Here is an 18,048-nt window from a genome sequence, read left to right as displayed (position 1 = left end):
GTAATTAATAAGAGCGACCTTGGCGTCTTGAGGTATAGCCGTGTTATCAGGCCGTACGATCTTGCAGGTCACGTACAGCAACGTGTTGTTCAGATCGTAGTAGTGTTCCCCGCTGGCCGCTATGTAGAATTCAAGCGGCGCGGTCTCGGATAATGCCGCCAAAGGTTGAACTTCGACGTAGAGGCTTTTCTCTATGCTGGTCTGCGTCAGTGGTACGTCAAAAAGATCAAGTTCAGATTTTGCGCATTCCATGGATTCATTGTGTATGAAAGACATGCTTAAAAAATATCCCTGACCCTCCGCTTCGGTTTCCTTTTTTTAATTAAGCCGCGTCTGCTCCGTTTTTTGTTTAAAAGGGGCCTGCACCATGTCGGAAGTCGTATTGGCCGCTTCCGTTTATTTTTAGCCGCCCCTTTCCTGGCATAGATTAAACCTGATCCATCTTGCTTCGCTTGATTTGCGTCGTGTATTTTGCTCACAACCGCCGCTGTGGCTTGTCCGATGACGTCTTTCGCGATGTTGCGTGCTGCATTCTTCACGTGGGGCTTTGCTAACGCCAGACCTCAGTATCAGCTGTGATGTTCTCGGTTTTTAGTTTGTTTCTATACTTAGTTTTTTAGTTAGTTTTAATTTCTTAAATTTTTGTATTATTATTATTTTATATTAATTTAATATTTGATATTCACATGTTATTATTTTATTATTTTATTATTTTTTTATTTTTTTAAATTTAAATTTTTTATTTTTTATGGTTGTTTGTTTTTTATTTTTTATTAATTATTTAATTAATTAATTAGGTTATGGTAATATCTTAACAGTTGAGGAGAAAGGCTAGACTGTTATAATTGAGGGGAGATCTTATGGTTTGGGGTAGTCAAAATACCCTGGTTGAAGATGTGAAGGGAGAGGTATACACTTAGGGGAAGAAATACAATAGTTAGCAAGAAGAAGCCAACGGAGGCGAAACACGTGTTCAAGCAGGCGCCCCACGTTACCCCCACTCGAGTAAGACAGACCTGTGCTCTCCCATCCCAATCCCCCTGCATACAGCCGACTTTGGGAATCTCCAACCCGCAAGCTCGCGTCCTGACGCCCGCCGCGATGTACGGCGGCAACTGAACTGATTACAAGCCGCTGCTATCTCTCACTCATCTATCAGGACGGATCGCCGCACTCCCCCAGCCGCATCTTGGTCAGAGACTGCCCACACCGCACGAGTAATCAGGCTCCCTGGATCCATCTCCCCAGCCGGCACACTAGAGGATAAGGTACAGGAGTTGCCACAGTCTGAACTTTCAGCTGTGGTACACTCCATAAATAACGCTAGTATTATACCATTGTCTATTTAAATGCCAGGTTCTATTATCTGCATAATTGGCTAAATCGCTACATCAGACATTTATTGTGTCAGTCACTAACACTGTATCCGGGTTCATCTTTGAGGATTGATTTGGCTGTTTTGATTAATACTCGCACTCAGCCACCTGTCATTAGCAAGTCACAGTGCCTCCGGAGGATCAAAGCATATCAACATTGTTTCTGTGATACACTATGACCTAATGCCAAATTATCAAACCAATTGTATCAAAACCTCTGACTAATCCTTTTCAAAATGTACTGTAACCAAAGCCATGTGTATATGTTACTAAGAAAAGTGTGAGACACACACTGGAACCTAAGCCGCATTAATAACCAGGTTTTTGCAAACCTATCACCTAATACCTAATTAGCGCATCCAGCTCTTTTTACCATATTACCTGCTGCGAATAATTGAACCTTAAACTGTATGCACACGATACCAGGGTTACTGGTGTGATATATACATAATCCTTTGCTTTTTTGTCCCAAATAATTGGGTTAACTTCCAGCATTTCGGATGCTATCCAGCAGTTAACCTGAGCTGTTGGGTCGTGACACAACTCACAACAAGTATACCACCATACCTCACTGGTGTGCCCAAACCCGTCTCGAACTTGGAAGCCAAGCAGTGAAGGGCCAGGGCAGTATCCAGGTGGGTGACCCCTGGAGAAGTCCAGGTGTGGTACTGTACCTAGGTATCCCAGTCAACAGACAAACAGCACAGGAGCCGCCTACTGCTCGATTTCAATAATAATAATAATAAAAAAAAAATTTTGTTGGCACATACAGGCAATAATTGTAATTATTTTCAGCTCACTGATAGAGCCACCCAGTAACGTGGGGTTACTGAACCCCAACCTGTGTAACAGTTTGGGGCAACTAACTCATTTTTGCCACCTTTGGTCACTCTGGTTATTATACCTCTGATGACTACATACAACAAATGATAAATTACACGTGTGGTAAACTTTAAAAATTGATATATGTATCAATAATTATCATTTATTAGTACCACACAACAAAAACAACCAGGAGATTCAGAACAATGTTTATTGTACTCATGCGCCATGCCATTGTATCTTAACAAGTCCACATTAAAAGTTATGTTTTAAATACTAATTAATATACATTACATTTCTAAAGAGTGCGCCCAAAAAGCGTTTACTTTCCTTTGTTTTGCTTCTTGCAAACACAAAACAAACCCACCCTCAGGTATTGTATTTCTGTAAGAGCTACTTCCCAATCTCCACTTAAGTCTATCGGCCTTGCTAGCTTTGTGGTATAGTTAGAAATCTTATTTTGTGGAAATGTATCGGCTGAGGCGTTACTCGGCAATGTTATGTAGAAGGGTTTGTCATCCATCTTCCTCTTTGTTTATATATCTTTTATCTCCGATGCAGCGACCCAACTGTTAAATTTTGTGGGGTATCCGCGCCACTTGACTAATACGTATTTCCTCCCTCTAACCGTCTTATTTTTTAAAATCTTCTCCACTTTTTAAATCCTATTATAGTTTTTCGGTATACTTTGAAGTTCTTCGGGGTAAAAACTACCCGTTATAGCTTCCCCGTAGAGATCCTCCAACGTGTAAAGCGGCTTAAGCCCTTTAGTGTTCACGCTGCGTATTACAAATATTTCCTCAGAAAAACTCTGTTCGTAACCTTTCTGAAATATATCCTTATATTTTGATATACGAACGTGGTCCCCGACCGCTAAAAAAGCCTTTGTTTTCTTACTTCTAAAGTAATCGCCATATATCGTCTTGAAGACATCCAGCGCATTAGAGCCATCCACCTCATTCGGCGCTCGCTTAATCGTTCTATGGTATGTGTTATTATAACTGGTAATGAACGCTTGTAAAACGTCTACATATCGGTATGTATTATTCGCCGTGAAATATCGCCACATTCGTGTTTTTAAAGTCCTATTGAAGCGTTCTATAACGGCTGCTTTCACATCATTATTGGTTGTGAAATGTTGTATACCGTATTTTTCTAACAACTTTTTTAGGACTTTGTTTAGAAACTCTTTACCGTTATCGGTTTGTAGTTTCCTCGGTACGTCCCCCTTTTGGAATAATTTTTCAAAAGCCTTAGCGACAGTCGTCGCGCTCTTAGCTGTCAGACTTTCAGCCCAGGCCCTCTTACTGAATATATCGATGACGGTTAGTATATATTTTACGCCGTCGTTGTGCTTTGCCAGATCTATGAGCGATACCAAATCACATTGCCACTGTTGATTTATATCCGATACGCATATCATATTCCTTTTATAGTTTTTTTCTAGCCGGTTTGTGCAATGTGTACGCGTCTTGTTCTTTTAACCATTTTCTCACATCGGTTCTTTTAAATTTATTTTTCAAAGCTTTATAATATTTATCAATGCCGCAAAAACTACCCGGCTTTAATACATTATAATACCAGGCTTTCAGCTGGCTGTTTTGATGATCAGCGTTGCGAGACATCCTACACAAATCAAATTTGATATAAAACAAGATCTACAGTTCTACGAATTATATATCTGTTGTATACTATATTTTTCTAACATCTTTTTTAGCATTATGTTTAGAAATTCTTCCAGCTGGATAAGAAATCATTAAGCTATCTTTATAAATTAATTTATACAGCTGTGGTGTTATTTGACTGTTTAATATTAATTATACTACTTTGATATCAAACGCGATATGATCTATCAAGTTTGATATCAAACGCGAGTTTGATATCAAACGCGATATCAAGTTTGATATCAAACTGTATAAAAGGGGCGTGGACCTGTCAAAACCAATTAGTTTGAAGAAAAAGTGTGCCTTATCTACTGTCATCTTACAATATGCTGTGCCAAAGACCTAAGATTGTAATTTGTTATAGATTCCACCATAATGTTTGAATGTGTTTGCATTGATACTCAATGACGGCAATGAAATCAGTTGTGGTGTTGTTGTTTGAAACACAACGCTCCTGAGTTGATAACTTGTATGTGTTGATGAATTCCACATCCACTCCTGAGATTTAGCACCTACTGTGTGACATATCCTCCAACATCTGAGGGTCAGAAATCGGTAAAAAATCAGAAAGGGACGTGGCCATACCTCCATTTCTATACTTTCAAATTGTACAGTTTCTAGGGTGTGTAATTACAGGCGCTGAGTGCGAAGGGACCGGGGTGGGCGTTACTTACCCCGCCATAATTAATTAAAAATTCACTGCTCCCTGCCACTGCCACTCCCCTCACCGAACCTGCAGCAGTCTCTGAGGTCTGGGGATCTGTAAAGCACATGCACCGGGCATCTCTACCAAACAGTGGGGCAGCCCCTGAGTGTGGGAGCAGGTCCACGGGCCTGGCCACATGATGTCATGACGCGACGCACGCTACCCGCACCACTGTAATGCCCCACTGGGAATGGGTGCAATGGGCCAAATTCTTCCCTACACCCGCCGAGCCAATCCACTGATCAAGCCATCACAATCATCAATGGGTGCATTGATAAGGTTTGAGTGTAAGAAGTTGAAGAATAAGATTGAGAAAAAGAATTGCCATGTTACAAAGTGTACAATTTACTCAATAAATCATGAAAAAAATGTAAGTGTACATAGAAGTACAATCAAGAAATGAAAGTAGGATTAAAAAATAAGTTCTGATTCAAACTGATAATTGTTTGGATGGGGTGGGTTGTGAAACAAATCTATAGGTGGGGGTATGGATATTGTGGGCATAATTGGTGTTTGTTACACCTACATGGGGCCCTCAATTGATGGGATTTTCACTACAGTGTCACGGTCACATTGTCACCATAGGGGGATTCCCAATTGGGGTCCAGGTGGTCTTTTAGGGACCCTTTAAAATCCTGTAGGTCTCTTCTCCTTGAGCTTACGGTCTTCCTTAATGATAGTCAATCACTGAGGGAGACCATAGGCTCCAGGAGAAGAGACCAATGGGATTGTAAAGGAGTCCCTAAAAGACCACCTGAACCCCAATTGGAAATCCCCCTACGGTGACACTGTAGTGAAAATTTCTCATCATCTGGGTACCCAATGTAGGTGTACCAAACATCAATTATGCCCACAATATCCATACCCCCTCCACCTATAGATTTGTTTCGCAACCCACCGCCATCCAAACAATTATCCGTTTTAATCATAATTAATTTTTTAATCCTACTTTCATTTCTTGATTGTACTTCTATGTACACATATTTTTTCACAATTTATTGAGTAAATTTTACACTATAACATGACAAATCTTCATCTCAGTCTTATTCTTCAACTTCTTACACTCATAACATTCAAACAAATGCATGCAGCGCTCATGCCCATCGACCAAACATTATCTATGAACCAAAAGAGTCTGGGAAACCCTTAAGGCAGAGCAGTGCCTGATATCCAACTGACTAACAGGGTGATCAATGGGTGCATTGGCCAGGACAAAGATTTCTCAGTGCAACTGGAGGACTGGAGAGACGGATATGGGGAACAAAGTAGAAATGGTACATTAGGTACAGTTTTTATTTGCCGGTACAGACTTTTAAATAAACGGCAAATTATTTTTTATGTGTTCTGTGAGTTGTACTGTTTTTGTGTGTGTGTTGTAATGTATGTGGTTTTGTGTGTTATATTACATAGTTACATAGTTACATAGTAGGTAAGGCTGAAAAAAGACTTGCGTCCATCTAGTTCAACCTGGTATAGATATCCATTGCTGATTTGGTAGGTTCTGGTATTTTACAGACAGATTATATTTCTTATTTGTACCCATGGATGTTTTTCTCCAGTAAATGTTTGTCCAACTTTGCCTTGAACGCATTTAATGAGCCAGCCGTTACCACCTCTCCGGGAAGAGAGTTCCAGAGTTTGACTGTTCTGACCGTAAAGAAATTCTTTCTACTAGCTGAATGAAATCTTTTTTCTTCTAATCTATACTCATGCCCTCGCGTCCTAGATTCCTTTCTAGTAGAAAATACGGTGTGTGACAGTCCCTTATATTGGCCCTTGATATACTTGTACATGTTGAGCATGTCCCCCCTTAAACATCTCTTTTCTAATGTAAATAGTCCCAAATTGCTTAATCTCTCCTCGTAGCTTAAATTCTCCATTCCCCTAATAAGCTTTGTTGCTCGCCTTTGGACTTTTTCTAATTCTATGATGTCCTTTTTATAGTGTGGGGCCCAGAACTGTACTCCGTACTCTAGGTGAGGTCTCACCAATGCATTATATAGTGGCATACTTACCCTTGAGTCCCTAGTTTCCATTCCCCTCTTAATACATGCCAGAATTTTGTTGGCCTTTTTTGTAGCTACATTACAATGGGCACTACATCCTAGATTGCTGTCTATTTGGACTCCTAGATCCTTTTCAAGTATGGAATTACCCAGTTCCTCTCCGCTAAGGTTGTAACTTGCACACTGGTTGTGTCTCCCAAGGTGCATAACCTTACATTTATCTACATTGAACCTCATCTTCCATTTTTTTGCCCACTCATCTAGAATTGCAAGATCATTTTGAAGCATGGTGACATCTTCTGGTGATTTGATGACTTTGCTAAGTTTTGTATCGTCCGCAAAGATGGATACATTGCTGAGTAACCCTATCCCAATATCGTTAATAAAAATGTTAAACAAAATGGGCCCCAAAACCGAACCCTGGGGCACTCCACTTAGTACCGGTATCATATCTGATACGGCACCATTCACAACCACTCTTTGTTCTCTATTACATAGCCAATTCCCTACCCATCTGCAGATATTTTCACCCAATCCTAGGTTCTCCATTTTATTAATCAATCTCTTGTGTGGGACAGTATCAAATGCTTTAGCGAAATCTAGGAAAATCACATCTACAGCATTTCCATTATCAAGGTTTTTGCTAACCTCTTCATAGAACCCTAGTAGATTAGTTTGGCATGAACGATTTTTCACGAACCCATGTTGGTTAGTACTGAGTAGACGGTGATGATCTAAATATTCTTGGATACCATCCCTTAAAAATCCTTCAAATAGTTTACCCACAATTGATGTTAAACTAACGGGTCTGTAATTAGCGGGATCTTCCTTTTTTCCTTTTTTGAATATTGGCACTACCTCTGCTATTCTCCAATCTTTTGGTACTATACCTGACGATAGTGACTTGCTAAAGATATAATGTAGGGGGGTAGCTAGTTCATCCCTTAATTCCATTAATACCCTCGGATGAATCCCATCTGGCCCTGGTGACTTATTTGTTTTGAGTTTGCTTAGCCTCAGTATTATTTCCTTCGGCGTGAAATCCACAATGAGATCTGGCTTATTTGTCCCGTTTGTGGTAAATGTTCGTTCTACAGTCTGCTCTCCCTTAGTAAATACTGATGAGAAGAACTCATTTAACAGTTTTGCTTTTCCCTTGTCCTCAGTAACACTTATTCCACTAGTATCAGTTAGTGGGCCTATGTTTTCCTTAATTAAACGTTTACTATTTATGTATTTAAAAAACTTCTTTGGGTTGGTTTTGCTTTCAGTGGCTATGCACTCTTCATATAATATTTTAGCTGCTTTGATTACCCCTTTACAAGTTTTGTTTGATTCTTTGTATTTTGCGAACGCCTCCTCATTCAAGTTATTTTTATAGAATTTAAAGGCTCTGGTTTTATTGTTGATAGCTGACCTTACTTCTTTGTCCAACCATGGTGGCTTTTTTTTTGTTGAATTTACCTTTAGTTACTTTAGGAATGTATTCAATAGTTAGTGAATCAAGCACCTTTTTTAGAGTATCCCACATTTCCTCTGCATTTTTTCCCTCCATAACCGTTTCCCACCCAATTCCTGTTAGGGCTTCCCTGAATAATTCAAAGTTCGCTTTTCTGAAGTTTAGTATTTTTGCAGATCCTTTTTGATGTAATTTACTGAAGTTGATTTCCAGTGAAACCATATTGTGATCACTATTCCCTAATTGTTCAATTACTTTTGTGTTTGAAACTAAGTCTGTGTTATTTGTTAATACTAAGTCCAAGAGCGCCTCATCACGAGTTGGAGTTTCTACCGTTTGTGTAATAAACTGGTCTTTAAGTAAGCTTAAGAACCCATTGCTTCTTGCTGATTTACCTGTTTCGTTTTCCCAATCAATGTCGGGTAAATTAAAATCCCCCATAATTAATACCTGACCCTGATTTGAAGCTTGTTTGATTTGGTTTAAAAGAAGAGACTCTTCCCTTTCATTTATATTTGGTGGTCTATAGCATACCCCTATTATAAATTTATTTTTTGGTTTCTTATTATTGTCGGTTATCTCTGCCCACACTGTCTCCGAGTTGTCGTCTTCCAGGTCTGTGCTCATATTTTTCTCACATGATGTTAAGTTATTATTTACATATAGGCACACACCCCCGCCCCTTCTATTTTCCCTGTCTTTCCTGTAGAGTGTGTATCCCTCCATGTTTAATGCCCAGTCATGCGACTCATTACACCATGTTTCTGTAATACCAATGATGTCGTAGTCATCCCTACTGATCACCGTTTCAAGCTCCCCGATTTTACTCACTAAGCTTCTTGCATTAGCCAGTAAGCATTTTAATTTATTTTTATTTTTAGATATGGCTCTAATATTGTGATTAGTTTCACCCCAGGACCCATTTGAATTCTTTACTAGCTTTGTATGTTGTATTGTATGTATCTGTCCAATGCGTAAGTGTGTGAGGTGTGCTATGTATATACAGTATGTGTGTTGTGTCTTTGTGTATCTGTGCAATGTTTAAATGTGTGTTTTGTGTGTGTTGTACTGTTTTTTGGGTGTGTGTGGTGAATGTGGGTGTGTGTTGTGCTGTTAGAGGTATGTTATGTGTGTGTATCTGTGCAATGCTTAAGTGTGTGTTCTGTGTATTGTACTGTTTTTGGGTGTGTGTTGTAGTGAATGTTGGTGTGTGTTGTACTGTGAGTTGTGTGTTATGTGTGTGTGTGTTGTGTTGTGTGTATATCTGCCGAATGTGTAAGTTTTTGAGGTGCTCTACGTATATATGTGTGTGTAGTGTGCTGTCCATATCCTGGCAATGTTTAAGTGTGTGTGTTCTCAGTGGCGTAGCTTGGTTTGGGGCGCCCTCCCACCGTTAATGGGGGGGCGCCCCCCCCCCTCCCCGCCGGCCTCCCCACCCCCGCCGTTAATGGGGGGGCGCCTCCCCCCCTCCCCACCCCGGCCGCCGGTGCCAACCCCCCCTTCCCCATCGCCGCAGGCTTACCTGTCTGCGCGTCCTGGCTCCACTCCTGGCTTCAATTAATAACTCTATGCAGACGGACCTCGGTAAAATGGCCGCCCCCATACCGCAAACAGTTTCAGAGAACTGTCTGCTTTATGGGGACGGCCATTTTATCATGGTCCGTCTCCATAGATTTGATTGAAGCCAGGAGTTGTGTGTTTGTTGTACTGTTTTTGGGTGTGTGTTGTAGTGTGTATGGATTTGTATTGTACTTCAAGCGGTGTGTTTCCAGCGATTTGAGCCCCTATCTCCCCCATGTGTACACAGCTTAAGTGTGTGAGGTGCTCTACGTATAAATGTGTGTGTTGTGTGCTATGTGTGCGTATGTGGTGTACTGTGTGTGTGTGTGTGTGCGCGTGTACAATGTGTACGTGTGTGTGTGTTATGTGTTGTCTATGTGTATCCTCAATTATTTCCTAATTGTTTAAAGCCTTCACCATAATGTTAGAATGTGTCTGTCATAGTCAATGACAGCAATGAAATCAGGTGTGGAGTTGTTCCTTCGTCCACGGTTTCCCAGATCGTCGATCTTTTCCCCAGATCATCAATGAAGGAAAATTAAAACTTGGTGTTTTTTTTAAATTCTAAGTGAAATTTCCCAAAAACGGCTTCGGGGTGCACACCACCGGGTCCAGAGGTATCTTGTTGCCAAATTTGGTGTCTCTGAGTGCCTCGGTGTGTCCGCAATGCGACGGACACGCACACACACACACACACACACACGCACACAGACTCTTCAACTTATTATATAGATGGACATTGTTCTTCAAAACTCTTGATATTGTTACTAAAACACGTATATTCTCTACCGGTGAACATGTTTAAACACAATAATCTTACTTTGGAAATATCATTGACATTGCTGGTTAGGTATTAAAGCCATAAAATATGTTATTTATATTTATCATTACACTCTATTCCCCCTCCCCTTATTTCCTTCATTCTTCCACTTCACTTCTTGACCTTGTCTGTTTTTGTTAATTACTACTGCACAATTAATATAAATGTATACAATTATCAAAATACTTCAACTATTGATAATTATTTACCACATGTCAATCTTGTACTTGTATACTTCTCAGATATTTGTTGCTAAGTATAGTCTTAAAAAAACTTTAATAAAAATATATATATATATATATACACAGAAAATAATAAAAGAGTATCAAAGTTGTTCGTACATTTCGATAAAATATGCAAGCACATTCAAAAGTAATAACTAGTATAATAGTATAATGCATATAATAAAAATAAAAAATAGAAAATAAAAAAATAAAAAATCTATGATAAAGAGTATAATATAATAAATTAATTGTCTCATTCCATGAGATAGTAACCAGGTACTCAGCTATCTAGAGGGATAGTCTGTCTCCCAAAATTAAGTGGGAGACAGACTATCAGTAAAGGCGCTGTGAGTATACTTGGGTACTTTACCCTCTACACAAAGTGAACTGTTATATTCCACCCCAAATCCTTCTTGTTAGGCGGGACACAAAGGCCCTTATTCAGATCTGTTTGCAGTAAGAATTTGTCTGGAAAATGGGCAAAACCATGTGCACTGCATGTGGGGCAGATGTAACATGTGCAGAGAGAGTTAAATTTGGGAGGGGTGTGTTGAAACTGAAATCTAAATTGCTGTGTAAAAATAATGCAGTCAGTATTTAACCTGCACAGAAACAAAATAACTCACATAAATCTAACTCTCCCTGCACCTGTTACATCTGCCCCACCTGCAGTGCACATTGTTTTGCCCATTTTCCAAACAAATTTTTACTGCGATCAGATCTGCATAAAGGCCAAAGATTGGATCATATACATTAAAGGGAAATCTGTGCCCTAATGAAATGAGGATTATAAATAAAATTTCCTATGTGAATTACACCCTGAAGGATGCTCACCTCCCTCTAGATAGCTGTGTACCTGGTTACTATTTTATGGACTGAGCCATCTAATTGATTATATTATACTCTTTATCATATTTATTTATTTATTTTTCTATTTTTTTTTTATTATTATATGCATTATACTATTATGCTATGGGCCAAATGGTTCCTATCTTCCATCTAATTCTATGTTTCTATCAGGAACAGCACTCATAGAGACAGTAACAAGGAAATTCACTCAAAGAAACAGCACTCACATAAACTCACAATGACACAGTCTACAGAGGCAATGCTCAGAAGAGCAGCACTGTTAGGGGGAAGCTGGGTGGCAGGTCCATCCCAGCACCCTGGGTCGGGTGGCCGTATGGGAGCTTTGGGGACGTGGGTCTGTGGCAGTCATATTCTTCTTATGTCTGCCGGGTAGCATGGCAGAAGTGTTGGGGACATTGCTAGGCAGACGGTCTCAGCTGTTTCGTCCCACTTTGGATGGAGACAGGCTTTTTAAATAAAATCCAGATCAGCCTTCTCAGGGACGCCGATTATAGCATCCTATTTGACCTACTCAGTTATACCGTGGTTTTTTTTGTTCCCTGCCAGCCCTGGAGATACCTGTGACTATTTTGCTCACTCCAACCTGCATAAGATAAGTCCAGGGGGTTCTTCTTTGCTATCTTAAATTTTGATTATAGTCATATCCATACATTTTTGCACCTCCTGCATTAAGGGGGTACCATGTATGTTTAAGATATTGAGCATTGTTGCACCTCCTGCATTTAAGGGATACTGTGTATGCCATTTTAGATCCTGTGCATTGTTGCACCTGTGATTCCGCATTGAATCATGTATCGGGTATAGTGTGTGATCTATGCCTTTCCTCCCACAGCAGCCTTGTTCCCCTTTAAGACCTGGTGGCACCAGAGTTGGGGCAGGCATAATTTGCATTACCAACCAGGTAACCACATCACCATTGCTAACAAGCACTCAAAGAAACAGCACTCAAAGAGACAGCACTCACAGACACAGCACTCAAATAGACAGCACTCTCAGAGACAGCACTCACAGATACATTAATTACAGTAACATTAAGAGCAGTGGCAGAAACTATAGTGATTTGTATGACTTATTGTTTATCACTGATCAACTGACCCAGAACAGATATTGCTACATCTAATCACAAGGCAAGTGATGTATACTCTTTCAGAGGTCAGTGACCACACAATTAGGAAGAGACTCTGAGACACATAGATAGAAATAAAGGGCCTGATTCTGGTTCACTTACAAAAGCAAATTCACTTGCAGAAGGGGGCAGTGAACCAAATAAGAATGAATAAATTTGCTCCCCTAACCTAGTTGTATAGTCTCTGCAGGCAAATGGAACATGAAGCCTATCCACTGTAAATGAAGATAATGCTGATCAAAACCAAATAGATATAGGCAGAAAGATTAAAACAGCTAGCACCAGGAGAAGCACAAACAAAACTCTAAGAGCTATGTGTGCAAATGCTAGGAGCTTGGGAAATAAAACCCCAGAACTAATTGTAATAATGACAAGTGGTGAACTGGATATTGTGGCTATTGCATAGTCATGGTGCAATGTAAATCATGACTAGGACATAGCTATACCAGGAGGAGATTCTTCATATAGGGGTGATCTACAGACCACCAGGTCAGGAAGAGGAACTTGACAAGAGCCTATTGCAGGACATCAATAAAATGGCATTAAAAGGAGAGATTTTCTTGTCATAATCATGGGAGACTTTAATCTACCTGATGTAAACTGGGAGGTGTCTGTTGTAAATTCCACCAGAAGTAGGGACATTCTGAATTCCTTGCAAGGAGCATCCCTCCAGCAATTGATGAGTGAGCCCTCTCATAAGGACGCAAAATTAGAGGGGGATAATAATTGCTAACAATTGTAACTATACATTAAAATAGATATATGGTTAAAAGGGAACCAGGCAAGCATTTACAAGACATGGGGAACTGACCGGAACCATTAAAGAATTAATATTTCACTAGCTTTTAGAATTGATTAACAGTGCTTTACCTAGAGACTATAATCTTGGTAATTCATCTAGAAGTGGACATTAGAATATCCCTGCAATATATGTTTTGTGTTGTCTGTCAGTATGTCAACAAAAGTATTTAAAAAAAAAAATAATAAAAGTTATGTATTAATATAATTAATCTTTACATTACTATCCAACTGATTCTTTCTTTTTCCAAGTGTGCCCCCAAACAAAGGAGATTACTTTTTTTCTTGTCCTTTTTAAATACATATGCTTTATACTCTCAGGGGTGCACCTCCACACCTAAGAATTGTTGTGGCACTTATACAGTGCCAAAGAATTCCTTTCAAAATTGTGGATTAAATAATTAAGTAATTATAATTGTTTGTATAATACTACTATATATCAAGTGTGCTACTTGTGCGCGGGTACATTTCCAACTCTCCCCTTTTCCCACCAGTACATAAACTGGGAGGTGTCTGTTGTAAGTTCCACCAGAAGTAGGGACATTCTGAATTCCTTGCATCCCTTCAGCAATTAATGAGGGCGCCCACAAAATAAGGATGCAAAATTAGACTTAATACTTACAAATGGTGACAGAATATCTGATGTAAATGTGGGTGAAACCCTAGGATCCAGTGACCATCAAGCAATATGGTTCAGAATAAAGACAGAGACTGACTCATCACACACAAAAACATAGGTGTTAGATTTTAGGAAGGCTGATTTTGTAGAGATTAGAAACTCCAAGGGATTCTTTGGCAGAGTGGAGAAACTTGGAAGGAGTGCAGGAGAAGTGGGAAAAGTTTAAAAGTGCAATACTAAAAGCAACAGAACTTTCTGTCAAAAGAGTTAGGAAAAACACAAGGAACGGAAGCCAGTGTGGTTAGTGAAAGAAGTAGCAAGTATTGTGAAAGAAAAAAAGTTGGCTTTTAAGAAATATAAACAGATGCAGAATAATGAACACATGTTTCCACTCCTAAACATTGTCTTCCTTTCAATCAATCTGTGACGGCTATGTATATGGATATTTATGCACAAACTGCATGTGTCAATGTGCAATGTGGATGCTACACATGCGCAGTTATTCAATAATCGGTAGGATTGCAATTATAATAAATAGTGACCCATGTTGAATTAGGTCCAACGTTCACAGTAATGCACCTTTTAAATATAATTCTATTATATACTGTAGTAATAGTAATGATTTAAATATTGGTCAAATAAATCTTGACTTACTGATAAGATGACATCTCTAAAATAATATCTAAAAATGATTGTATATTTATCAGTATATTATCATGTATAATATAATTACCTTACTCTGGGGATCCTTCCTCTGTCTCTCTTACTCCTCCGTCCTCCCAGCTCTCCAACCAGTAACTGACCCAGCAGCTCCTCCATCAGCTCCCAGTGGCCTGATACAGCCTCTTTATAGTCACTCCTCCCCATCTCTCCACAGTAGTTCCCAGGATGCCCTGCAGGAATTCTTACACTGAGAGGTGACATGTAAATTAGGGTCACATAACATTAGTATGATGTAAATGTGGGTGAAACCCTAGGATCCAGTGACCATCAAGCAATATGGTTCAGAATAAAGACAGAGACTGACTCATCACACACAAAAACATAGGTGTTAGATTTTAGGAAGGCTGATTTTGTAGAGATGGGAAACTCTAAGGGATTCTTTGGCAGAGTGGAGGAACTTGGAAGGAGTGCAGGAGAAGTGGGAAAAGTTTAAAAGTGCAATACTAAAAGCAACAGAACTTTGTGTCAAAAGAGTTAGGAAAAACACAAGGAACGGAAGCCAGTGTGGTTAGTGAAAGAAGTAGCAAGTATTGTGAAAGAAAAAAAGTTGGCTTTTAAGAAATATAAACAGATGCAGAATAATGAACACATAGGTGTATCTTAGACAGAAAGAGGCTAAGAAGGTAATCTGATGATCAAAAGCACAAGCTGAGGAGAAAGGGGCCCAGTCAGTTTCTAAAGGGGGACTTTTTTTAGGTATATAAGTGAAATGAAAGAAACACAAAGTGGAGTAATAAGATTAAAGACAGAAAGTGGAAGTCTTCTTGACAGACACAATGTAATAGCAGATCATATTAATAATTATTTCTGCTCAGTATCCACTGCTGAAAGAGAGGGGGAATGGCCACAATTAAGATGCAAGTATATTCAGAAAAATGAGAGGGAAATGAGTACATTTAGAGCGGAGAAAGTCCTAACAGAACTCTCAAAACTAAAAGTGGATAAATCAATGGGGATGATGGGACACATCCAAGGATACTAAAAGAGCTCAAAGGGGAGCTGGTAAAACCATTAACAGAATTATTCAACCAGTCAAAAGCTACTGGAGTTTTTGCATAGGACTGGCGAATGTAGACCCACAGCACAAATGTGGAAGCAAGGAAAAGGTAAGCAATTATGACGAGTGAGCCACTTACATCAGTAGTTTGGAAATTGATGGAAACACTCTTAAAACAAATTATTGTAGAATATCTCAAAAACAGCATGGGTTTACTGGGGGAAGATCATATCAAACAAATCTTATTGAGTTTTTTGTCTGGGTGACTAAAGTAATGTATCATGGTGGGGCTGTAGAGGTAGCTTATCTAGACTTTAGTAAAGCTTATGACACTGCCCCACATTGCACACTGTCAAATAAACTTGAAAGATTGGGATTGGATTCTAAGGTGGTTGTATGGATAAGATCTTGGTTGCAGGACAGAAAACAGAGGGTATTGGTAAATGGAGTGCAGTCACAGGAGGGAAAGGTTGCAAATGGAGTGGATGGAGGGATCTGTACTTGGACCAGTGCTTTTTAATATCTTTATTGGTGATATTGTAAATGGAATTAAGGGTAAAATGTGCCTTTTTGCAGATGATACATAGGTATGCATCAGGGTAGATACCCCAGGAGGGGTAAAACAAATTATTGATGATCTAGGTAGATTAAAGGAATGGTCAGGAGCATGGCAACTACAGTTTAATGCCAAAAAATTTAAAATTATGCACTTGGGTCTCAAAAATCCAAAGACTTAATATAGTATAAATGGCACTATAATGGAAACTACTGAGGAGGAGAGGGGTCTAGGTGTCACTATTTTAGGGGACTTAAAGGCAGGTAGGCAATGTAACAAAGCTGTGAAGAAGGCAAGTCAGATGCTTGGTTGCATAGGGAGAGGAATTAGCAGTAGAAAGAAAGAAGTAATAATGCCACTGTACAACGTCATCTAGAGCACTGTGTTTAGTTCTGGAGGCCATATCTCCAGAAGGATATAAATACATTAGAGATTGTACAAATAAGGGCAACGAAAATAGTGCATGGCCTACATCACAAAACACCAGGAAAAACTAAAATATCTTAATATGTATAGTTTAGAGCAGAGAAGGGAAAGGGGGGACATTATAGATACTTTCAAATATATCAAGGGTTTTAACAATGTACAAGTGGGAGACATTCTTCACAGGAAGAGGAGCAACAGAACACGAGGACATGCACTGACACTAGAGGGAGAAAGATTCATGGGAAATTTGAGGAAAAATGACTTCACAGAAAGAGTAGTGGATAAGTGGAATAGCCTCCCATCAGAGGTGGTAGAGTCAAATACAGTAGAGCAGGGGTCCTCAAATTTTACTCTGGGACCCCATCAGATAATAAGAATAATGACATGACCCCTGCAGAAGGCAATCACATCACGTGTGTAGTCACCAGACAGCACATACATGGGCGCATTGTGGAGACACAAAATGATGGGAGGAGTCTTAAGTAACAGACAATTAAACAGCACTTTCAGACTCCTTGAATCACTGACTGAGATTAGAAAAGTCATCAGCTTGATGGTCAGCAACATGGAGTCGCAACCCCATTTTGAGAATGCATCCGCAGCCCACCCACCCAGCGTTATGATTGGTGCTGTATGCAGCTACCGGCTACTGCTGATTTAGCCTGTCCCACTGACAGGCATCAGCGGCACCGACAGCATGAAGAGCAGGCTCCACAATTGTAAGCACAAGCTGCCCGGCTCTCCCCCAAGCAAAAGCCAACCCACCCCCAGTCATTCCCTGTTTCTCATTCCCTGTATCCTGATGCCCGCCACTATTGTCATTTAGTCACTCCTCTAGCTTTGTGTGACCACGCCCCCTCAGGACACATGGTCACACCCATTTTTGGTGAAGGCTATCAGTACCACCAAGAAAAAAATTCTACTTGCACCACTGGTCAGGACCCACAGTTTGAGAACATCTGCAATAGACCAATTTAAACATGCTTGGAATAGGCATTTTGGTATCCTTACAAGGAAATATGGATCAAATATGGATTGAGGTAACATGCTTAAAAAAGGGGCAGACTAGATTGGCCAAATGGTTCTTATCTGCCATCAAATTCTATGTTTCTATGTTAATGGACAAAACAATTTGCATTGCAGGTGGGGCAGATGTAACATATGCAGAGAGAGTTACATTTGGGTGTTTCTGCACAGAGTAAATACTGCCTGCTTTATTTTTACACTGCAATATAGATGTCAGTTTGTACAAACCACATCCAAATCTAACAATCTCTCCCTGCACGTTACATCTAT

General features: G+C 39.7%; 1 protein-coding gene and 1 pseudogene across 1 annotated transcript in view; both read left to right on the top strand.

Moving 5' to 3' along the window:
- LOC146073259 (uncharacterized) overlaps positions 1–18,048 on the top strand; it is a 385,449-nt gene that overhangs the window by 353,926 nt on the left and 13,475 nt on the right. The window lies entirely within an intron of this gene.
- LOC146076212 (5S ribosomal RNA) lies at positions 1,930–2,048 on the top strand (annotated as a pseudogene).

This window comes from Crinia signifera, chromosome 4, assembly GCF_055691185.1.
Source record: "Crinia signifera chromosome 4, ASM5569118v1, whole genome shotgun sequence".
Classification (NCBI taxonomy): Eukaryota; Metazoa; Chordata; class Amphibia; order Anura; family Myobatrachidae; genus Crinia; species Crinia signifera.
This window is presented reverse-complemented; position numbering and strand designations above follow the sequence as displayed.